At 37.3% G+C, this 26,104-nt stretch overlaps 1 protein-coding gene and 1 long non-coding RNA gene across 13 annotated transcripts in view; one reads left to right on the forward strand and one right to left on the reverse strand.

Annotated features, from left to right (window-relative positions):
• Positions 1 to 26,104, forward strand: part of CALD1 (caldesmon 1) — a 182,559-nt gene that overhangs the window by 39,089 nt on the left and 117,366 nt on the right. The window lies entirely within an intron of this gene.
• LOC309631584 overlaps positions 1 to 26,104 on the reverse strand; it is a 64,100-nt gene that overhangs the window by 17,986 nt on the left and 20,010 nt on the right. The gene's annotated exons all lie outside the window — the stretch shown is intronic.

Genomic DNA, 26,104 nt, shown 5'->3' on the forward strand with positions numbered 1-26,104 from the left:
CAGGAGTTCTCTTACTCGTTTCATTATTTAAGAGGCCTTTTAAGACAGAAGATACTGTTTTTTATTTCCTCATGTAAGATTTGCCTGAAAAGTCACAGGTATGTGGCAGCAAGACTAGAATTTTCAAACAATGTTTTTCCTCAGAGTAACCTTCAACCCATTGAGTTATAACCTCATCTGAATGAAACCACAGGAGTTTTCCCTTTTCCCCTTTTTCCTGGTTAACTGTTTTCAAGTTGTACATACATGGATCACAATTCTTGTAGAAGGAGGCAAGACACACACACACACACACTCACATGAGTTGTTTTGCTTTGTTTTCTTCTCATGGTGTACTTATGCTATTTTGAGTGTAAAGACCAAAATATTCTTTTTTTAAAAATTTATTTATTTCTTTATTTTTGGCTTCTTTGGGTCTTCCTTGCTGCGCGTGGGCTTTCTCTAGTTGCGGCGAGCGGGGGCTACTCTTTGTTGCGGTGAATGGGCTTCTCATCGCGGTGGCTTCTCTTGTTGTGGAGCATGGGCTCTAGGCCCCCGGGCTTTGGTAGTTGTGGCGCGTGGGCTCAGTAGTTGTGGCTTGAGGGCTCTAGAGTGCAGGCTCAGTAGTTGTGGCCCACGGGCTTAGTTGCTCTGTGGCATGTGGGATCTTCCCGGACCAGGGCTCGAACCTGTGTCCCCTGCATTGGCAGACGGATTCTTAACCACTGCCCCACCAGGGAAGTCCCAAGACCAAAATATTCTGAGGTGAAAACAATGCTTTACTTTCCAAAATTTATATTTTATTAGCAACAAGAAATTATTGAGATATAAGTGACCTACAACTCTGTATAAGTTTAAGGCGTACAGCACGATGGTTTCATTTACATACGTATATTGTGAAATGATTACCACAGTAGGTTCAGCTAACATCCATCTTCTCTTATAGATACAATAAAAAGAAAAGAAAGAAGAAAAGAATAAAGGGAAAAAAATTTTCTCCTTGTGATGAGAACTTACAGGATTTACTCTCTTAACCTCCCTATATATCATACAGCAGCATTAGCTATGTTATATCCCTAGTATTTACTCATCTTACAACTGGAAGATAAGTAAATACTTATATTACTTATAAGTATTACTTATAATTATAAGTATATTACTTATAATTAGCAATGAATTTAGCTTTGTGGGATAAGGATGGAACACCATAAATGTGGAAGTACTACCTTAAGGTTAATAGTAAACCTGATACTGTCTAGAATAGATCCAAGACTGATCTGAAGTTTCAACTAGAATTTCATCCAGCATACTTTCTGCTTCTTAGGTCTTAATGCTGGTTGATAAAAGGAAAAGTAAACTGCTTTCTGATAACTAATTATCACAGAAGGCTTTCTACTCAAAACGTAGATACGTTTTATTCTTGGGTTCCTCTGTTTTTGAAGGAGTCAATGTTTATTGGAGGGAGGTTTATATCAATTATCTAATCAGAAGCAGACCCCGGACTCTGCCAGAGATATTTTGGAATGTATGGTCTACTTCAAAGGAAGGTTCCATGTCTCTGTACCCAGATGAACCCAGTTTTTCATAGTGAAGAGCAAAGTAATTAGATTTTCTTTTTCAGAGCAAAAATTATTTTTAGGCTGAATCTAATGGGTCATATTTCTCCACTCAGTAAATCTTGCAATTATCACTCTTCTCTGGAAAATGTAACTGAATGACCCACCGCTGTGCCAGAGCTTCTGTGGGTTACCACAGAAGCAGGTCAGATCACAGCCATGCTCCAGGAGGCTGCTGGATGCAACGTGAAGTTGGTGTCTGTGACACACTCCAAGATCGAAACCAAGCAGTCAACCAGTGGCAGTAGTCCACATGCCAACATTTTTGTTTATTTGTAATGGAAGACTTTAGGAGGGAAAAACAGGAGACTGGGTGCCAGAGGTATGTGGTAGAGATTTCTATCATGTTCAATCACTGAGGAAAATTGAACTGGCCACTCTAAAGAGGGCCTTTCTTTGAAAGGAAAGGCAGTAAATCCAGATCCAAATCCTAGACAAATGTCTTCTACTCCTCTCCTCTGTGAGCTCTCCTGATGCTGCTAAAAGAAAGAGGAACTGAGGACAAGGAATCTGACCAGGGCGAGGAGTGACCCCAGATGAGGCCCAGGATAAAGAAGCAAGGGCCTAGCATGGAGAACACATTTGAGGCATAAATGGCTCTCTCTGGGAAATTAAGGAGGATTCTCCACGCCGTTCTATGCCCTCTCACTCCACTACCTTAAGTCTCAGCTTGGATGTCACTTCCTCAGGAAAGCTTAACAGATCCAAGTTTGGCTAATAACCTCTTTCTGTGCTATGACAATGCACGATTCTTTCTCTAGAGCAAGATTATCACACTGCATTGTGATATTTGATTTTCATGTCCCTACTAGGCTGCAAACTTAATAGGACTGGGACAATGTCTGTCATGTTTATAATTTTATTCTCTTTGCTTAACACTGTGTCTAGCACATAGTGAATCCTATAAATGTGTTGTTTTGAGCTGGTGTCATGAGGCCCAAATGACATCCACACCCTTAGTGTTTGGGATACTACAGATTGCTTAACAAAAGTGTTTATCTTCAGAACCTCAACCCAGCCCAACAGTGTTGAAATCATCTCTGTCAAGTTTTGTAAAATTCAGTTAACAGCTAAGAAGCTATTGTGTAGAATCATTGTAGAACCCCACAATGACTACACATAAAACACATGCTTTTAAAGAAAAGATTAAGATAGCCATGAAAATATACCCTAAAAGAGAACAGGAACTGAAATAATGGATCTAGTGAAAATCAGACATGGTCTTATAATTTTGTTAATGTGCTTATGTTTCACCCTTCTACTCAGTTCAGTTTGATTTTCATGAGAATTTGGATCTAAAAAGGGAATTTTGAGTCCATGTCTGTATATGTGGTAACCAGAAACTTCTAAGGCATAGTCTAAGTGTAACTTCAGTCCATACTGATAAGGGTGGTCTGTCTACACTATAGAAAGGTTAAACTGACTGATCTGATGATTTCAACACTGTGCAGATGGACAGTAATCTGAAAGCTATGAATAGAGCTGCCCTTTTAGCCATTTTACTCCCAAGTCTGTTGGTTTCCACAGGAAAATATTCAGTTCTGTTTTTTTTGGGGCTGTGTTGGGTCTTCATTGCTGCCTGCAGGCTCTCTCTAGTTTTAGCGAGTGTGGGTGTGTGGGCTTCTCATTGCAGTGGCTTCTCTTGCTGCGGAGCACGGGCTCTAGGCACGCAGGCTTCAGTAGTTGTGGCACGTGGGCTCAGTAGTTGTGGTGCACAGGCTTAGTTGCTCCGTGGCATGTGGGATCTTCCGGACCAGGGCTCGAACCTGTGTCCCCTGCATTGGCAGGCGGATTCTTAACCGCTGCGCTACCAGGGAAGTCCTCAGTTATGTTTTTGCAAAGAAGAGCAATAAAATCTAGGAGAAATCTGTCACAGGTAAAAATAGGTTGAGCACATTTAATCTTCCAGATAAAATACTTCTGGGACTAAAAGACTGCTGAAAGATATATGAAAGTCTAGATGTTGGATGATCCTATTCAGTTACCATTATGGGATATACAGAATATTGGAGGAAATCTTATATAGTACAAAGTATATAGAAAGTAGTGTATAGTATAGAGAAAAATCATCTTCTCAGCTACTGGAAGAAGACTTTTTGACCGTATTATCCATTAGAAATGTTTAGATGATCTGAAGGTCTATCTTGCACCTTTAGTGATTAATATAATTTAAAATGAGATTCTCTGTAAACACTAGATGTCCACAGTTGCCCAATTAAAAAAAAAAATCTATGTGTTACTTTGCAATATTGGCCAAATATTTTTTTCCTGGAAGGTGGGGTAAGAAGAAGCAGGGGGTGGTGGAGAACTATAGAAGTTTTGACTTTAAAATATATGTGAGCATACCCATTATTTTGAAAGATTTAAAAGAAGACTAATAATGTAACATGTTGTTTTACATTAATCTTAGACTACATTTATAATTAATTTAAATATAAAACTAAGGCTAAACAACTGTCAGTATTATGATTAAAAATTATACCTTAACAACTAAAAATAATAATGATATTATTTTAAAATAAGGAAAGGAGGGACTGTTAAAAAAAGTGTTAAGTGTACAAATTTCCCTGTGTCTTATAGTAGAGAGTCAGGTAATGTCTAAAGATAACATCTGTAGTTCAAACAACAACAATTATAACCCCAGTCTGTCTTCTATCCATCCATCCATCCATCCATCCATCATTTCCTTGTTTCCTTCAAAGATTTAGCAAATAATTCTTATAAAAATGGGTAAACTACAGCACACCAAATTCTCCTATTGGCCAGACACTTATATTATAGGGGAAAGTCCTAAACTATTAACAAAACAGTTAAGACTAAAATCACAAAACAACTGACAACTTTGTGACTTTTCACCAAATTCTTGCTCAAGATGGCACCCATCCTTGGGCAACTCTGTATTATTTTAGATAGAGTACTGCTTGCCAAGTTGAAGTGATACTTTGAAGGGAAATCAGAAATGTTCATTTTTAGAATTTTCTGTTTAATGAGATGCCAATAGCTATCTTTTACTATGCTAATGTCTGGGCCCAAAATGAGGTTTGCCAGGTATGTGGGAAAATGTTATACCTCCTTGTTTTGTTCTGACAGTTTGTCTGGTGAATGACAATGAGTAAATGGAATGAAGAGAGACTTTCTAGAATTTCTAGAATCACGTGTCTAAACAAGACATGAGTTTGATCAGTTCACTTGTCAAACTTGTTCCCCAGCATGGTACAAACAAGACATTTAGTAGACTGATGGAGATTTTATTCTTCAGTTGAATGTCATAATGTGGTGATTTTCATAAGAAATTTGACAAAATTTAATGTTACCATTTTTTAAAAGAAAAATACTAATTAGCATACACTTGGAATGTTGTAGGTGTTTGATAATTGTCATATGAATGAAAGCTAACACTATAAATAATTTATGACATTGATACCTCCTTGTATAAAAGTATTTCACATTTCTAAAACAGGGCCTCTTACCATCACTTTTTCAAACTTCCTCCCCAGACCTTAAAGCAACTTGTGCTACTTCATTTGAAGAGAATTAGGTATGTTTTATTGTACTTTTTGTACTCAGCTTTCTATTTTGTGATACAGTTGGTCGTGTCTATCTCCCTGACAAGGTTGTAAGTACTTTGAAGGCAAAAACTATGCTTTAATTTACCTTTGTTTCCCTCCCTCTCCACTGTGACTAGTACAGTACTTTACACATGGAAGCTCTGGACTCAGGTCAATAATTGTTGAGTTGCCTTGAGATGAAATTGTCGGGTAGTTTCATAGAAAACTTCCTATGTAGTAGGCTTGTGATAAGGATCAAATGTGATCATGACAGTGAAAGTTTTGACACTATGAAGTTTTAAATTGGTGTTAGTGGTTATTATCGCACCCATCCGTAGGTTGGAAATTTTAACTCAGAGCCCTTAAGCAAAAATTCTAGAGTCTCCATTTATCTCATTTACCCATTATCTTTCACCAAATAAACTAATCTCCTCTGTGGGTCATCCTACCCACCCCAACTGTCTCCTCATCTATGTTCCTTGAAATGCCAGAGTTGCTGAAGGCTTGGGGAAATTTTATTTTTCACATTATCCTCCTATGTATACACTGACATAATCTCAAAAGAAAAATTTGCATAATTTTTACATAAAAGGTGTTTGTGAGGACAAAATCAAACAAGTAACTAAGGCCTTAAGCACTCAATAGAATGAATACAGTACCTAGATATTTGCATGTTTCACTGTTTACAGGGCAGCAAACATCTGCATGAAAAGTAAAAAATTCAGCCCCTTAGATAACTGATTCCAAATTGCCAAACATTAGGTATCTTGTCATCCACATCTGGTTGATAGAATGTGAATTTTTCCCCTTTTTTACCAGAAGGCTTCAGCCTTAGATAAAGCATGGACTTTTCCACTTTTTACATGGTACTTGGTGTTGTAGAATTCAGCTTTTGTGCTGTTCTTTTTTCCCTTTCTTGCTATTGCCTGGATCTCATTAGAAACCATTAGTGATGTAATACTAAACCTATGGAATCTTAAACATGCTTTTAAAATCCTGTGGAATAAAGATGTCTCCTACCAAACCAAAAATGCAGTGGGAATAGACAAAGTTACATTTCTTTAAGAAAAAATGACTCATTTCATAGTTTCCAAACTGTTTTGACTGAAGCTTCTCAAAATAAACTTTCTGCAATATGCAGCCTTTGATGTCTGACTTTGAAAAAAAAAATCATTTCTCAAAGATACAATTCAATCCTTTTTGGGTGTTCATGTATTTTTGCAGATTAACCTACTTTTATTTCAACCAGTGAATGACACAATATTAAATAGCCATCAGAATAAAAATGAAAAGTATGTTTGAAGTGGTCTTAACGCCTACATAAACCAAATATAAAGAACATGCCATATGATTTTTTAAATTACCACAAAAATAGAATTTCCAGAACATTACCAGAAAGGGGATTTGGTCCATTAAGAATAACAAAACAGTTTAGATGTCATGAAAGTGGAAGATTAGGAGTGCAGTTAAGCTTAGTAATGATATTTTTGATTCATATGCTATTTCCTAGGCTAGGCAACATTTTTAATTTTTCACAGTCCTGAACTTTAATCCTTGAAGGGTAATTCAAGTTTCAGAGCTTACATGCTGCAATTTGTTTGGGGTGGCAAATTGCCATTGACTTGCCTCCGAGTTCTTTTGTACTCTTCCAGCTGGGGGACTCAAAGGTGGTCATTTATTAAGTCCAGGTCTACATATGGCCACTGAAACAACTGGTTTTCAATCAAATCTTTAAAAAAATCCAAACAACCTGTTTTTGTGCAGTTGATCAGATTGATTTAAGACATCAATTGCTTCTGTTCAAACAACAGTGAATGAAATAACTGGGTAACTGAACAACCTTTTCTTTCTTTCCTTCTTGTTTCGAGTGTTTCCCTTTGGAGTGGTAGCAAGAGGCTAGATTAAGATGTGCATTCTAGTTCCAACTCTTCCACCTCTGTCTGATGCTTGGCAGGTTCCTTAACCTCTCAAGCCTGTATTTTCTCTTCTATGAATGGAGAGAAAAAACACTCTCCTCATGGGTTTGTTTGAAACATTAAAAAAGAGATGCGTGGCATTTGACACACACTTAGTATATAATAAATATAAATTTCTTCCTAGTTGTCATTCAGTTGCTCACATGGAGTCTTCTGCTTTTTCCATTTTCCATCGTAATGATAACTTCTCAACAAAAAAATGAAGAGACTATTTGATATACAAGTCATTAGACTATTATAAGTATTAGAATCTAAGATATATCTCACTTAGTCAAATTTGAATTCTAGAGCCCAGTGTCTCTGATGATGGCAAGAAGGGACCATTGTGGGAATTTATACCTTGAAACTTTTAAAACCTCTAGAACTTAATGTTATCTTAAAGCCTTCTTTTCCTTTCCTTTCCTTCAGAGGTCCTTTTAGATCTATTATCCGATAATGTCTCTAAACTCTTCTTGAACCTATATTCCCAGTACCAGCACTGCAAATAATGTTTTCCAAGTGTTTACTACCCATAATGTGAAGAGATTCTTCTATTATTTGGCCTGAAACTGTCATTTCAAAGCATCAAGATTGAGATAAAGCAGGGAATGGGAGATGGGAAAAGGGCAAGGCAAGTAACATTTGTAAGATGAGAGCAAAGTTGAATAGAAAATGAATGGGATCGGGACTTCCCTGGTGGTGCAGTGGTTAAGAATCCTCCTGCCAATGCAGGGGACACGGTTCAAGCCCTGGTCCAGGAAGATCCCACATGCCGCAGAGCAACTAGGCCTGTGTGCCACAACTGCTGAGCCTGCACTCTAGAGCCCACGAGCCACAACTACTGAGCCTGTGTGCCGCAACTACTGAAGCCCATGTGCCTAGAGCCCGTGCTCCCGCAACAAGAGAAACCACCGCAGTGAGAAGCCTGCGCACCACAACGAAGAGTAGCCCCCGCTCGCCGCAATTAGAGAAAGCCCGCGCACAGCAATGAAGACCCAACGCAGCCAAGAAAGAAAGAAAGGAAGAAAGAAAGAAAGAAAAAGAAAATGAATGGGGTCATACATTCTGGTAGACTTGGACTTCGATTCCAGCTGTCTCATTCTAGTTCGTAGAGCTGTTAAGAGGATGTTGTGTACCCAGCTAAAGCACATCTGCTTTGCCAAATTTGTTAATGCTACTAGAAAATTAATTTTGGATTTATTCTTTCAAATCATTTATTTTAATGAGTAATTAGGATAGTTCAAGGTCTTTAATTTGCTATAAAATATCTAAGTATTAAAGAGGGAGATAAATTAGTATATTTTTTCTCTGTGTAAGGATAATTTCATAATCTAACTTTCAGATTTGTAGAAGTCTTATAATATGTATATTCCTGTTTTTTTCCCCTGTAGCTTTTACTTATTGCTAACCATTTTTATTGCTGAGGGCACCTGCTATACTACTTTAACACAGTGAGTCTCAAACTCTAGCATTGGAATCATCCGGGGAACTTGTAAAACACAGATTGCCAGGCCCCTTCCCCTGTCTCTAATTCAGTAGCTGTGGGAAGGGGCCCCAAAGTTTCACAATTTCTAATAAATTTCTATATGACACTGATGCTGCTGGTCTGGGGACTACATCTTGAGGACCACTAGGGTGGTATGACGTTCTAGATAAGCATCAAACCCCAAGAGCTAGGTTTCAAGTTGTGCACAAGTGGTGTAAACCTTCCCATGTCAAAGAAAAGGGAAAGGTGATTGGGAGCATCAAGGTTTTCTACATTGCAGGGCTTCCTCAGGGTGAAATTTCTCATTCTTTCTGAGCTAACCTCTTGCTTTTAGCTGGATTTCAAGAAAAATGTAAGAAGCAGGAAATGAATCTTTATAAGACAGAGGCAGGCCTAAGTTTGCTTAGTGTATAATATGTATATTCTTTCAGAATAATATGGAGATTTCTCCTTTAGTGAAGTCAATTGGAGTTGATTGTTGGTTTGTGAGACTTACAAGATTATATTCAGTTATACAATTAATGCAAAGACCTCTACTTGCAAAATAACCCAAGGTCATTTTATACTTACAACAAAAAATGATCTTGGCCCTTCCTGTAGATTAATCTCCCAAATGATTTATGAGTCATTAATAGCTCAGTACTTAGACCCAGGGGTCAGAGTTAAGTATTGCATCTGAGACGGGATACCTCTACAGACTAACCAGAGGAGATGAGACATGTTGGGGGAAATAAATGCATATTTCTCGATACTTCATTGACTGTCTTTTCCTCCACAGTTTCATTATCACCATTTTAATTCAGGTTTCAAGAATCTCCAAACTTATTTCCATACTAGCTGGTCCCCTCAATCTTCCCAAACTATCATTTGTATAAAAAATCCTAACCCCTACTGTCTACTCCAAAGAATAAAGTGTGAAATGGACATCCAAGGACATAATCAATACAACCCACTTCCCCAAACCCTCCCAGCCAGGCTTTTGAACATGCTCACTCGTGAATTCAACTTTGCTCTTTCCCTGAGCAAGAGTGAAATGTCCTCACTCCTTTCTTTTGCTAGTTATCTGAATGTTAACTCTTCTCTAAGAGCCATCTTCTCCGTGAAGCCTTTCCTGAGTACTGCAGCCCGTCTCATCCACAGATAGCAGGGCTCCTCCACTCCACCCTTCATCCTTTTACCCTTGAGGAGACTGAGGTCTGCAGAGTTCGTGACTTGCCCAAAGTTACATGGCTAGTTAGGAGTGTCACCAGAACCTAAAATTGAGGTCTTTTCACATCTAACCAGTACTTTTCATTATGCAGCAACAGTTGTCTGAATTACTTAAACTAATCATGATAACAGACATTTTACTTATAATAGTTTTTGGATTGTTGATTAATTGTTCACAAGTATGTAACCGGCAAATGACAAAGTTCTTCCTGGGTTACTCTTTCTTTTCCAAGTAAAATTATTAGGGCCTCCATCTCCGTATTTCTGGGAATCCCCAAGAAAGAGACAGAGTGGTGGGAATGCCTATGTTTTTCCGTCACCTCCTGCTCCAAATTCCTGTCACCCTCTTACAGCTTTCCATCCCTTCCTGTCTTTCTCGGCTTTACCCTGAGCATGGAGAAATTCATTTTTTCCTCATTCCTCAAAGCTATGTTGTTTAAAACAGACTCTGATGAATGGTTTCAAGTGGTAGAGGGACCTTACAGTATAGTCCAGACTGGATCACAGTTTAAAATGAAATATTTTAAATCAGAAGTTACATGAGACTGGTATATGAGAAAGAAATCAGCTTTTTAGCTCTTTGCCTTAATTCTCTCCCAAGCGACTTGGGGTTGGAGGTGTTGTTCATCTTTTACAGAAGCAAAGAAAGGTCAAAGTACTTACATAAACAAAACAAAACAGTTTACAAGCAGCTCATGCAGCTCAATATCAAAAAAAAAAACCAACCCAATCCAAAAATGGGCAGAAGATCTAAATAGACATTTCTCCAAAGAAGATATACAGATTGGCAACAAATACATGAAAGAATGCTCAACATCACTAATCATTAGAGAAATGCAAATCAAAACTACAATGAGGTATCACCTCACACGGGTCAGAATGGCCACCATCAAAAAATCTACAAACAATAAATGCTGGAGAGGGTGTGGAGAAAAGGGAACCCTCTTGCACTGTTGGTGGGAATGTAAATTGATACAGCCACTATGGAGAACAGTATGGAGGTTCCTTAAAAAGCTAAAAATAGAACTACCATACGACCCAGCAATCCCACTACTGGGCATATACCCTGAGAAAACCATAATTCAAAAAGAGTCATGTACCACAACATTCATTGCAGCTCTATTTACAATAGCCAGGACATGGAAGCAACCTATGTGTCCATCGACAGAGGAATGGATAAAGAAGATGTGGCACATATATACAATGGAATATTACTCAGCCATAAAAAGAAACGAAATTGAGTTATTTGTAGTGAGGTGGATGGACCTAGAGTCTATCATACAGAGTGAAGTAAGTCAGAAAGAGAAAAACAAATACCGTATGCTAACACATATATATGGAATCTAAAAAAAAAAAAGTCATGAAGAACCTAGGGGCAAGACGGGAATAAAGACGCAGACCTACTAGAGAATGGACTTGAGGACATGGGGAGAAGGAAGGGTAAGCTGGGACAAAGTGAGAGAGTGGAATGGATATATATACACTACCAAATGTAAAATAGATAGCTAGTGGGAAGCAGCCACATAGCACAAGGAGATCAGCTCTGTGCTTTGTGATCACCTAGAGGGGTGGGATAGGGAGAGTGGGAGGGAGGGAGACACAAGAGAGAAGAGATATGGGGATATATGTATATGTATAGCTAATTCACTTTGTTATAAAGCAGAAACTAACACACCATTGTAAAGCAATTATACTCCAATAAAGATGTTAAAAAAAAAAAAAGATTTGTAAGAGGAAAAGGGATAGGGTGTCCTGTTAGCTGCAGGGTTTTTGTAAAAAAACAAACAAACAAACAAAAAAACCAGTCATCTGCCCTAGGCTTATGCCCCTAGTAACTCTAAGACACAACAAACATTTTGACATTAGTTTTTCTTTAACTTGGTCCAGATTGAATTTTTAGGCAGTGCTCCCTTCCTCAATGACCAAGGCAAATTTCAGGGGTCAGTGGGTATATTTTTCACCTTCAATTTCTGCATACATAGTTAGGAAAATAATCCAGCACTAGTATACAGAATGCAATGAGATTAGGAAGAGGATAGAAGCAGAACATGGGAATTTGCTGACATTTACTGAGTGTTTTCTTCATGTCAGGTGCCATACTACTTCATGGTACCTCATTTAATTCCCACAACAGCCGTGCAAAGTAGACGCTTTCCATTTTAACAGAGAAATTAAACAATCTGCAAAAGTCATCCAGCAAATAAGTGGCAGATCTGAAATTCAGACCCAGATCTGCCTGACTTTATACATTTGCTCACGCCTCAAAACAACTAAAGAAATTGCAGTGCCTGGCCAGATGACAATAGTAACGGTCTAGGCACAAAAGTATATGAACGACAAAAACAATAGTGGGAATGGAAGCAAGGAAGCCCTCATGACTGAAACAGCCCAAGTAGAATCCTCAGATTTGATGACTATTCATTGTATTTGTATTGAGAGAAGGGGTGAAATTTAAGATAATATTGATATCTATATCTGAGTACCAGAAGTAAGAAGAAGCAAGAATGTCAGTCAGAGATGTTATTTGAGGAAGATGTTGGTAAATCCATGATAGGAGATGGTGGAGGTGAATTTTCTTTCATCCTTTTTTCTGTTTGAAGCTACTTGATTTTACACAAACTCAGAGGACCTCCTGCAGAATCTGAATTGGGTGTACCCAGTCACTGGGCCTTTATAACCCAAGAAGGGCAACGTGTTCAATATACTATCATCCAGAGCCTTTTGGGGCAGCTTTTTTTCATTCATTTTGCCTGTGAGTGGGCAAAAGGGGCAGGTATCTGATTTTTGTTACTGCATAAAGGTTGTTACAGTTTTGTTGATGTGAATGGATAAGCATTAGCATCTGAACGGCAACTACATGATGTCTAAACAGAGGACTCTGTGGCAATTTTCCTACTAAAAAGTTGTTGAGTTTGGCAATCCTCACTCTGTTCCAGTCAAACATTTTCTTAGCCATATTAGGTTATATGGAAATAAGCCAATATCACAGCTGGTGTATGAGTAGGTTTCTGTACCAAGACAGTTTTCTTGGGAGCCTTTTCTCACTGGTTTAAAAGGAATAGAGACAAATGTGGCTCAGAGTATATTTTCAAATATGACTGGAAAGGAAAATAAAATCTTGCCAATCTCAAAATTATTAGGAATAGCAGTTGAGACCAAAATCAGATTTTTAAGCTGGAAGACTTGGGAAGATTTTGGTATTTATTTGTTTCTTATTGAAAGTCTGTATCAATTTATTAAAAGCCCAACCAAACTTATCACCGATGCAGAGGAGGATATCAGAACAAAATCACATTAGCTATCTCATGATTTTCCACTCTTGCGCTTATTACTCAGTCTCTAGGGTTAGAAATTCAGTTTGGGGCTTCCTTGGTGGCACAGTGGTTAAGAATCTGCCTGCCAATGCAGGTGACAAAGGTTCAATCCCTGGTCTGGGAAGATCCCACATGCCGTGGAGCAACTAAGCCCGTGTGCCATAACTACTGAGCCTGCATGCCACACCTACTGAGCCCATGTGCCACAACTACTGAAGCCCATGCACCTAGAGCCTGTGCTCTGCAACAAGAGAAGCCACTGCAATGAGAAGCCCACGCACCACAATGAAGAGTAGCCCCTGCTTGCCACAACTAGAGAAAGCCTGCGCACAGCAATGAAGACCCAATGCAACCAAAAAATAAATCAATAAATAAATTTATTTTTAAAAAAAGAAAAGAAATTCAGTGTTTGAGTTCTGGACCCACTGCATTACGAGTAATCATAGACATTGGACTTAATTTCATTTTTGTCAAATGGAGATGATATACTCTGTATCTCATAGCGTTCTTATGAGAATCAAATAAGATAATGCATGATTCAGCTATTATGATGGGAAGCATATTTGTGTGCTTTCCGTGCTTTCTCTTTCAAACTACTTTTAGAGGAAAGTGGTAGCAGCAAGTTATTTAACTGGTTGCTTTGGTATAGGTATCTGCCTTTCATTCAGAACTTACCATATTCTGCTTGACAGCTAATAAAAATTCACCCATATATTCTTTCATTTATTCAGTTAATTGAGCAGTTAGCCAATGACAAGCTCTTAATGAATATCCTCTCTGAAAATAGGTGATAAACCTGTAAAGTTTCCCTGACTGTCTTGTCACTAGATATTCCTTTGAAATATTTTAACTGTTTCTTGTCCATTTGTTCATTTTATACATATTTGTTGAGTGATTACTATATCTTAGGTAATTGCAAAGTGCTAGGGGATCAGTGGTTTAAAAAATAAAGGCAGGCATGCCTTCATGGAGCTTTCAACCTGGTAGGAAAGACAAACATTAAATAAACAGATATCCAAACATAAATGTCATTACAAATTGTAATTGTACATGAAGATAAATAGCAGAGCCATGAAAGAGAATAACACGCAGGAAAAAAATCTTAAAAATCTGTATATCTAATACAATAATTTTAATTTGCTATATCTTGGCAATAAATGGATAGGATACTTAAAGCTTTTAACATGTATCTTGTGCTTGTGCTATAACACAAAAATCAGTGTTTTGTGAGTATTGCAAAACCTTTGACTTTGAGGGTTTAAGGAAAACTAAGGATTATCCAGGTGAGAAATGTGCTGGTATTACTAAGGAAGGGTAGGGGAATCATTTTAGTCTTAGAAAACAGCATGACCCAAGGCTCTATGGCCTGCAAGATTTGGATCCATGCAAGATATTGAAAGAAAGCTAGTGCGACCAGATCACAAAAATTGTGGTACCAGAGGAAACTGGAGATGTATGTTGGGCCAAATCACAAACAAAAGTGTGGGTTGTGATAAATAATTGAATATATAATCTAACTGCACTATGAAGGTATAGAGGTATTTTAAGCAGGGCAGTTATCTTATCAGATTAACGTTTTTAAAAAGATCATTATTTGCAGAAAGCCAGAAGATTCGAATAAAGAGACTAGTAAGGCATCTCCTGAATGGCCCAGATGAGATAAAGTGGCTTGGATTAGAGTGGTAGCAACAATGGTGAAGACGAATGGACTGTTTCTAGTAAATATTCTGGAGGGAGGATCACTAGACTTAGTAATTTATTGCATGGGGAGTGGCGGAGAATAGCTGGTGAGAAAGAAATGTCTGGAGAGGCTCCCAAGTCAGGGCTCAAGCGGCGCAGTGAATGCTGGTGCCATTTTTGAAGATGGGAACAATTCAGGGATTATCGACTATGTTCAATTATATTCTTTTTGCCAAAAGAAAAAGGAGGAGTTCTTGAATATTTTGTGAGTTGTAGAGAGGAAACAAAAGTGTAAAGTATAAACCCCACCTTCAGAGTACTTGCACCCTAAGCATTAAGCCCACTATTGGCACTTCCTAACCAGACCTTCTCAAACCACCAGTGGCTCTCCTATGATGCTATGGGTTACCTCACTACTAGAACTTATTCCTTCTCTTCCCTTCCACTGTGTGTATCTACATATAATGTGTTTGTTATAATAGTTTAATTTGCTACACTTTTGAATTATCTCATTTCTCAAGGCCCAAATTGGTTAATCTTGAAAATTAGGTTCTTAAAGACAACTTTTAGGGGGAGTTTTTCTATAATCTTGGCAGTGAATGGATGATACCAGAGGCCTTTACAATTTTGTCTTGCTATATTATTTGCTGTAACTCATTTACAAATATTTTGGTGACATTGTAGTTACTGTCCCAACTTCTCCAGCTGGTTATTTGAAAACAAGAATTCACATAAAGAAAATGTGATCAGTTTGATCCCTTGGAATCACCCTCTACATTACTTAGCAGTTAAAAACAAAGTGATCGAGATTTAGGGATAAAGATTTATGTACAAGAATGTCCATTACAGCATTACTTATAATAGCCCAAACTTGAAATATATGTCCAGTGATAGGGGAATGATTATATAAACAATGACATTATTAATCATGTTAAATGAATGGTGTAGGAAAATATGTATAAGTGAAAAAACTGAACACATAACATAATAAATTTGTTTTTAAAATAGGATCATATGTGTTAGTGAAGAAAACCAGAAGGAGATATATTTAAACTTTAAAGTAATCTTAGGGCGGGAGGGATTAAGAGACTTTAAGATTGTTTTCTACATATATTTCTATATTTTCTAAATTTTCTATAATATAATGAAATTCATATTTGTATATTCTCCATAATAAGATGTATAACTAATAGCTTTCAGAGATAGGTCTGACTTTACAGATTTAATGATCTGGAACCTTTTGCAATAGAGTAGAATAGAAACAAAAGTAGTCTTGAAAAGCATCAGTATTTCAGCCTGCCAGTAAATAATTGATGAGTACTGCATGAGTTGCTATGGGGATGTAAATGGTATAAAAATGTGATTGCTCACTCAGGGATCTTATGACCAAGTGCCTGCACTCCTGGATTTCCCTCCTTTGGATTCAAATAGCCTGAAAACATAATAAGGACCGTTTTTATTTTCATCTCTGAGCTTTTCCTTTTGAGGCACATCAGGAAATGAAAGGGCTCAGAGAGAGAGAAGAAAAAAAACACTGCCCAAACAACCTAAGTATCTGTGCAGCCTTGATACCATTTAAATTCTGGCTAAATTTAATGTTTTCCTCTCTCACACTTGTAGTATATTTCACATAATGTATTTATAGTTCTATCCAAGATTCTAGGATGGCATTTGTATGTAAGCTTAGTTGTTTTGAGTTACAGTCGTTATTTGTTTTTCATTCTTTAGCAGTGATTTGTCACAATCACATTTTATGTTCCAAACATGTAAGGATTGTTGTCTTGTCTCTGAAAAGTACATTTTCCTATGTTTTACAGTTATATATATGTCAGCTCTATTCAGCTTACATGTGCCTTCGTAATGCCAGAATTTCCATTTCAAAAGACAGAGAGCTGCCCAATGTGAAATTATTTGGTGGCAGTTGCCCAAAAGGTTTTGTTGAACTAATTTATCTTTTTCACTTAATTCAATCAACTCAGCTATAAATGTTGTCTCTGATGAGGCTTCTGTTGGTATTTTTGTTGGCATATGAATAAAGACAGATGCTATGTTTAAAAAATGCTGTTCTTTAAAGATAAATTTATTGTAGGATGTTAAATTTGAAATATTGTATTAATGTGAAAATGGGTTTTATTGATCCGTGTCTTCACTCCATGCTCCGTTTGTTTAACCACACACAGTTTTTTAAAAGATAGCAGCCTGGGTTTAAGTTTGTGGCTATAACAGATTGACGCTGGGATATTGTCCACATTACCATCAACCATCTAATATAATTGCCAATAAAATTGTTAGTACCAGGCTTCAGCGAGATTCTGATTGTCCTCTTTGTATCCACTTTCAATCTGGTCCCAGAAAGAATGACACTGGATAATGAATCAAGATTTAGAAATGGAAAAGTTTGAACATCTGGAGACTTCATTTATTTATTCACTAACACATATTTACCGAGAAACTAATATGTGCTCAGAACTGCACAAGGCACTGGGGATACAGAAGTGAAGAAGATGTTAAGAGAGTAGATCACATGTTAACAGTTCTTACCACAAAGAAAAATTAATAAAAAAGAACTCAAGCCAAAATACAACAAAAAAGTGAATAAGATATAAATAGTTTAATATTTATTGATTTTCTCACTAGGGAGTTAGCTCTGTGAGGGCAGAGATCTTGTCGCTCTCTGTCTCTGCTACATCCTTAGCAACTTCCATTTCTTCACTGGAAATAGAATCTCAAACTGGGCCTGATGTTTTGTCTCATGATATAGAAATAGAAGAAGAGCAGATCTCGAAATTTTTTTCTCCACGTGTCATGCCTGCGGAATGATATTCACAGGGAAGCCTCACTCATGGGAACACACATAGGAAAGCCTTTTCTTCCACTCAAGAAGGATTCCAGGAATAAAGCTGAGTGAGAAGCAAGTTTATAGAGATAACCTTGAATCCTTCCTAATGTTTTTAAAAACAGTAAATCACATGAAACCTCAAATTTCTGATGATACACTTCACAGGTAATGATGCTGAGATCGAGACTTCATGTGGAAAGCCACTGTGGTGGGCCACCATACCTTGACAGATCTATTTTGATGTTCAGATGCTTTGGGGTTAGGATGGTTACTTGAAGGATTTATCAGTTGTAACACTCCCCCCACTATGTTATTACTACAAAGACAGTGCAAATTGCAAGGGTCAGAAAGAATCAGTTCTCAGGATTGTCATTTTGAAAATTTTTATCCCATGATAGCAGTTGGGAACCAAATCAGTGGATTCATCTGTTTTCTAAAAATAAATATAGTGATTGATTTGTCTTAAAATAAAAAATAACCAGCTCCTGCTGAATGAACTTGGTTGTTAAGTAACCAACAAGAGGCAGAATGATGTTCTGCAAAGAGAACAGATTTGGGGACCTGGATCTACTCACCACTAGCTGAGAGGCCTTGGGTAAACCATTTAACCTCTCCAGGACTCTCTAGGTCCCATTTATAAAATGTTGCCAATAATATTTGTCTTACTGATCTCCAGGCTTGACATGAAAATCATTTGGGAAAAGGAATGTGAAAGTTCTGTTTACTGTAAAATTGCTATCATTTGTATTCTTAACCCACTGGTGATACCACTAGTCACTTGGAAATCAGTCCACAAATGGCTGATCTCATTGATGATAGTAGCATAATTGCCCTGTGACCAACCCACTTCGTCCCTACCAAGCATTCCAGACATTTCAGTGCAGAAACAAGGTCTCTGGGAAAAAGTCAAAAGGAGACTGATCAGAGGAATTCCACTGGCCCTTCCCAGGGCCCTGTGCACAAAATGGTCCCCTGTGCATTGTTATTTTGCTGTGTTTGCCGATGTCCAGTTTCCAAGACCACAAACATTCCGATAACTGGGTGATGATGAACAGAGACAGAGTGAGTGTGATGTTTTACCAGTTTTCTAGTGTAAAGGCCTCTGTATCTCATCCATGGGATTACAGCCTTCACTGGCTACTCTTTGAGTTAAATGTGCAAATGAATTATGCAGAGACTGATTTTTTTTAAATGCTGAGGAATGACATCAACCAGCAAATTTTTTTCAGGGCTACACACATTGATGGTTTTGCCTTTGTTACATGGGTAAGACAAGGTGATTCTAGGTTCTGACCTGAGCCCACAGCCCTACCACTGTTCAGATTCCGTGTCAGAGTTTTGTGCTTCACAATGACTGAATTAGGTCTCGGCACACAGCCCTGGAATGGAAGAGAAAGTTGGGCAGTGCTAGCTGGTTAGAAGGTAGAGAAGAGGAACAGGATCATTCCACTTTCAGTGTTATTTTGCTTTGTGTTTTTGCTCATCTTAAGCAACTGGCCATAAAAAAAATATAATATACAGCCCTGTTCTCAGGTACTTAAATTTTAATCAGTAGTCAAAGCTAACACTAGAAAAAGTTTTAAGAATACTTTAAACAAAGTACATATTATATAACAGAAACAAGAAAATCAATTCACTAAATCAATAAAGTGTGCTCAAATTTTCCACTGAGTTGACTGAACTGAATAAATAATCCAATTGCTTTGATTACCTGTAGTCTCAACCAGAAAGTACTGAATTAAGGCATTGCTTCTTTGTGAATATCCAAAACTCCTGAGTACTGAGATTGTTAATAAACTGAGAGTCTCTTGGAACTAATGGGTTCGATTTATTTAAACTTACAATTATCAAACTTATTCTATATGCCTGAAGTTTACTGCACAGGAGATATATTTATAAGTTATTCATCTTGCATAGCAAGGATGTAGGAAAATCAGAGCCCTCATACACTGCTGGTGGGAATATAAAATGGTGCACCCACTTTGGAAAAATGTCTCATAGTCCCTCAAACAATTAAACATAGAATAATTACCATATAACCCTGCAATTCCACTCCCAGGTATATACCGAAGAGAAATGAGAACATATGTGTGCACAAAAACTTGTACACAAATGTTTATAGCAACATTATTCACAATAGCCAAAAGATGGAAACAACCCAAATGCCCATCAACAAACGAAATGGATAAACAAATTGTGATATATCCATACAATGGAATATTATTTGGCCTTAAAAAGGAAAGAAATACTGATACATGCTACCATATGGATGAACCTTGAAAACATTGTTCTAAGTGAAAGAACTCAGTCACAAAAGACCACATATTATATGATTCTATTCATATGAAATGTCCACAACAGGGAACTCTATAGAAATAAAATATAGATTTGTAGTTGTTTAGGGCTAGGAGATATAGGGGCTATTTCAGCAGTGGGGGGGAGGTGGCTAAAGGCTATAGGGATTTTTGGGGGGTGATGGAAAATGTTCTAAGATTGTGGTGATGATTGCACAACTCTGAATATACTAAAAACTACTGAATTATATACTTAAATAGATGAATTGTGTAGTATGTGAACTATATCTTAATAACACTGTTATTTAAAAATAAAATAATACATGGTAAATAATATATATTCAATTAAAAAAATAAAGAAGCCATACATAGCCACATAGGCAGAAGAGTGCCATGAAGACTATATCCTTTGGAAAATTTAATATACATAAAAATTAATTGTACCATTTGTTATCACTCATTGGAACCCTAGCATTTAACACAGTGCCTTACAGATAATACAAACAAACATCAGTGCTTGTTGATAATGATAATGATTGTGGTGGTGGTGATGCTGATGTTCATGATGATGATGATGGTGACAGAGACAATTACGACTGCGTCTCCACAAGCTTTGGACATTTAAAAATATCGACATTAGGTTTTTCCTGATGTGAGGCAGTTAAACCAAATTCCAGCTGCAGGCACACCATGATTCTGTAAAGAGAAATGTTACATTTTTCTTAGGAGTCAATAGCTTGTATGTTTGTAGCCACAGGAAGCTTATCAAACACTGAGGTCAGCTACTTTCCCATGAGAAGTCCAGAAATTTCATAATACCGTAAATTACTTTCACTTTCCGACTTGCTTTAGAGAAGTAGAGAACTTTTCATACAGCTTAAAAATAAACATATGACCCTCACCCTGCCATGGACACATTCTTAATGCTTCTCTGATCAGAAAATATCTTACCTCTAAAAATCTATTCAGATTCTTTTATTAACAATTGAAAAATCTTGGCCAATGCAAACAGCATCATAGATTATTCTTAATTCAAAAACTGTCCAAGAAAAAATAGGAAAGGCTGCAGCAAATAGGCACTGTTTTAAGATATCAAAGCCCTTCTTTTGTACTATTATGTGATCTTGTTCTGTTCTAATAAGAATGTTTTTTCATCTTCATACTTGTGCAAAATTGGCTCCTCTGTGAACAAAAATATAAGCTATATTCTTGGCTTCCCATGAAATTTTAAGGGGAATTCAGAAAAATTTCCTTGGCCACCTTTGCTAGTCCTGGCCACCTAATAGAAATAAGCTAAGGGTTGATTCATTCTGCTTTCCAGATAGAGAATAATAAAGGAGGAGAAAAGGAGAGGAGTAATGTTCATTGGGGGCCTATAGCATTCTAGGTTATATGTTATCTCATTTATTCATTCATTCACTCACCAATAAACTTTTATGGAGCGTGTTATATGTCATAGAATTTGCTAAATGCTTGGGATAGAATTATGGGTAAGACCATGTCCTTGCCATCAAGAAGCCCATGCTCATACAATGACAGCCCGCTGTGGCAATGCCTCCATAGAGGCATTAACAAAAAACTACCTAGGCACAGAGGAGTAAAAACCCTTCAAGGCAGTTATTATTATCCTCATTTTTAAATAAGTAACTGACATCCCACAAAGAACTTCCCTAAGGTCATACCTCTGTTACGACCCCACAGCCTGTCTTCTTTCACAATTCCATGCTGCTTTCAAGGGAAAGACCTATGTCCAACCCAACTGAATAGTGTAAAGCTTTGTTAGCAATCCAGTGAATCTTTTTGTTGCAGAATGCCAAGAGAATTCTTACTTTCATTGGATAATTGACTTTTTCTTGAATTATAAGAGCAGTTTCCTTAGTCTCTCGCTTTATTTAGTCTGCCTGGTAGCTAAATTCCTAACATAGTATCCTATTAATACACCTTGTCTCTCTTATCTACTAGTTTATACAAATATCTGTGTATGGTCGTATGCATAATTCCATGATAATATGAAAAAATGCATCCTATGAAAATCAAAAGATTCTCCCACAGATGTAAAAATTCACGCTGAAATACAAGCAAACTATAGACAAGTGTTGCTCAAGATACACAGGCAAAAGCTTAAATGGAAACATACAATTGAAACAAGTGAAGAGGAAACTTTGTGCAGTGCAAGCACTTAATGCACATGTGAGGCACTGGAGATAGATTTGGGAAGAGTGGTGTTTGAAAGTGAAGAGGGGAAACTGTGGTTAGTAAGCAAGGGGCTGAATGCACTGCGAGGTTTCACAACATCTTAAGATGATAAGTAGTCCCTGTATTTGAATAGCTTTGGTATGGGCCACTTGCAAAAACATTCAATATTTCCCTTCTAAGATATAGTAAGCCAAAATATATATGTGGAAAGTTCACTAAGTCATTGGTAAATAATCCAGTGTTGACTTTTAATTTAGAAATAACTGGCCAAATTGATCCCAGCCTTCCCGACTACAATTTTCCCCCTGCAGAGTACATTGATTTGTATTACCTTTTTGTTTTCCCTCATTGTTTGTCTTTCTTTTTATTATTTTATTTTCCTACTAGTGTAATATATGACTGGGAATATTGAATTTTCATGATTTTATGTATTTCGAGCCCATAAATTCCCTTTTGTTGTCATTTTTCCAGATTGAGGCTTCATCTTTTTCTATTCACGTTATTAAAATAATCATTTTATTGATGTGTAACATACAGAAAAGTGCACAAATCACAACTGTACAGCATGATGAATCTTCACAAAATGACCACAGTGATGTAGTCAGCACCCAGATCAAGAAACAGAACATTACTTAGCACCCCAGGAGCCCCCCTCGTGCCCCTTTCCACAGTCATGCCTCCTCCCCGCCACCCCTGGCCACTGCCCCAGGAGAACCATCATTCTGATTTCTAACACCAAGTATTAGTTTTGTCTGTTTTTGAATTTAATATTAATGTAATCCTATAGAATTTTTTTTTGGTGTCCGACTTTTGTTGTTTAAAATTGTTCTGAGATTCGTTGCCTGAGTGATACTTAGATTATTCTAATTTGCAATACAGTACTTCATCGTTTGCCTACCACAATTTATCCATTTTACTATTGATAGACACTGAGTTGATTTCCAGTTTGTGGCTGTTGTGAATAGTGCTGGTATGAGCATTCTAGTTCACGTCTTCTGATGAATATATGCATGGATCTTTGCCGTGTATACACCTAGGAGTAAGATTTTGAGGTCTCCAGATCTACAAATATTCAACGTTAGCAAATACTGCCAAATATCGATATTTTACCTAAGTGATTGTACCAATTTACATTGCCACAGCAGTGCATAAGAGTTATAGTTTCTCGTCAAAATGTTGAATTGTCGGTCTTTTAAAGTTTAGTTATTCTAGTGGTGTGTAATTTGAATTTGAACTTTTCTAATGATTAGTGAGATTGAGCACTTTTTCATATGTCTGTTTGGCTGTTTTAATATCCTCTTTTGTGAAGTACCTAGTAAAGTCTTTACTTATTTTCCTGTTGAGTCATCTATCTTTTTTATTGATTTGTGGGAATTCTTTGTATATTAGATACAAATCCTTTGTCAGATATATGTTTTACTAATATATATTTTCTCAGTCTGTGACTTGCCTTTTCACTCTCCTTATGGTCCTTAATTTTAATGCAGTACAGTTTATCAATTTTATTCCTTTATGGTTAATAATTTATACATCTTGTTTACAAGATCTTTGCGTATCCCAAGATCATGGAGGTACCTTCTTTTTTCTGAGAGCTTTAATGTGTAAGTTTTCACATTTAGATCTACAGTCAATCTGGAATTGGGGGAGGGGAGCGTATGATGTTAAATAAAAGTCAAGATTTGGTTTTCTGTTTGTCCATGTGGATATCCAACTGAGGTGCTAGGTGACATTACTTTCCTCCAAATTGAGTTACTCTATCTTCTGGTAGTTTGATAGAGTTGGGGAAGTTCACTTTAGTTGAATTAGGGCTGAGGTGATTTGAAACTCATCTGCCATTTTGTACACCTCCATTGACCTCTAGTTTGCCCCTTCTCCACGGATGAACTCTCCAAAGGTCTAACTGAGACTGTATCCCAAGACCCTTTCCTCTTTTTTTCCCTTGCTTCCATTTTTTATCAAAGTGTAATTTATATACAGTAAAATTTACTCTTTTTAGTGTACAGTTCTGTAAGTTTTGACAATACAGATAGTTGTGTAACTTCCATCACAATTAAGATATTGGTATATCAACTCCAGAATGGTTCTTCCTTCTTGAACTTTGAGTTTTTCCTACTTAGCTCCATGAGACTGCAGAAAACTCTGCTGTGCTTTTCAGAAACATTCTGCTTAGTTTCTTATTCTCTTATATACTCTTGTCCTTTCTACTCCAAGTGTTCAGTCATGGAAAGAGCTTTGGAGTCAAACAAATCTGGGCTGCAATTTCAACTCTGCTACTTGTTAACTATGTGACAGTGAATCTGAATCCATCTCCTTCTTTCAAATAGGACACTAAGAACAACTATTTTCACAGTTTTCTTTTTAATTAGATAACAGATATCAAGTACCTTGCACATAGTAGGTGTTCAACAGATTATAGATATTATTATGTGATACATTATCCTTTCTCTCAGAACTATAAAATATACTCATCTCTTAGAAATAATGGAGAACGGGTAAGGTAGGTGGTCCCTGGAAAGCAATACCTTTCTCTGGGAAACCCATTAGATGCTGAAAAGGGTGAACGTGATTGAACTTATTTTATTCACAACCATAACAAGGTCATTCACAGATACTGAGACATATACAATACATTTTTTCCCTTAAAAGGCCATAGAATTCTACATAAACCATCTGAATTGGAGGGATCTTAAAAATCTATTCCAAATGCTTCATGTTACAGATGAAAAAATTGAGGGGCCAAGAGTGCTTAAATGACTTGGTCAAGGTCAATTCACTCATTAGTGTTTACTTAAATGACCCAAATTCCCTGAGATCACATATTTATTCTCTTCTAAAATACTCCTAGCTCCCATATTCAGCTATAAATGCAAAACAGAGACAATTCACAAGAGACAATTATTAATGTTTTATTGTTACTGATACATTTTGACTAAAACCCATAGATCTATTTTTAAATATTTTATTTCAATTATCCCTACACAAGTTATGTGACTTCCTGCCAACTAAGACTGAAATAGCTTCTTACCATTCCTTTCCCATTCCAAGGATTATATCCTGTAGTGTTTCATTCTTCTATTATTAAGAAATATTCGGCCTTATCCTCCAATGCACAAGACTGAAAGGAACTCATGTAAACCCACAGAAGGCAGCTCTCTTCAGGTTTACCAAGTGAACAGGAGCACAGGGGGACCTCTATTGTTCTGGACACTGGACGCACAGGGGACCATGTGTATCCCTGGCACTCTCCCCTATGGGTAGGGACAGATTACCAGCACCTCTACCACCCTCATGCTTTCTGGCAAAGGTGGTACTTTGAGAATAATTTTTTGGTAAGTCCCTTTGTTCAGCACATCTTTCAGCATTGTGTGTTCTGCTAATACACAGATAAGCTTGAATCCCATATGGACTGAACAACTTGGAAGAGTTTCATGATCACAGAGCACACAGTCATCTCATAAAACCCTCTACCTCACACCAGGGTTCTCAAGGGCTCCTCCAGGAACACTCGTCACATGAGTGACTCTTCCTTAGAAATATATTTTCAGCCTAGATAGCTCCTTTTCAGAGAGATCATCCCTCATCATTCAGTGGCCCTCTATCACATCACGCTCTTTTATTTACTCACTATTGGAAACATGTATGCTGTCTGTACTCCACCAAAATGTAAGCTCCATGAAAGCAGAGTCCTTGCTCCTCACCGTGTGTCCCATCCTGGCTTAGAGAACTCACTCAATGAATAAATGAATGTAGACGTGTATCCTTCCCATACGCCCATCAGGCTGGGTCAGCCCCTGGATTTGAATACTGGCTTCATTAGCCAGTATTAGCTTCACTAGCTGGGTGAATTTAGGCAAATGTCTTAAACACAACAAACTTCTCAGTGCTTCTCCTAAGTTAAGAACATGTATCTCACTAGGTTGTTGTAGTGATAAATGAGATAGATGTGTGCAAGGAGCTTAGCACAGGGCCTGGCACTAAAAGCCCTTAT

This window comes from Balaenoptera borealis (assembly GCF_965194805.1).
Source record: "Balaenoptera borealis genome assembly, chromosome: 7".
Taxonomy (NCBI): domain Eukaryota; kingdom Metazoa; phylum Chordata; class Mammalia; order Artiodactyla; family Balaenopteridae; genus Balaenoptera; species Balaenoptera borealis.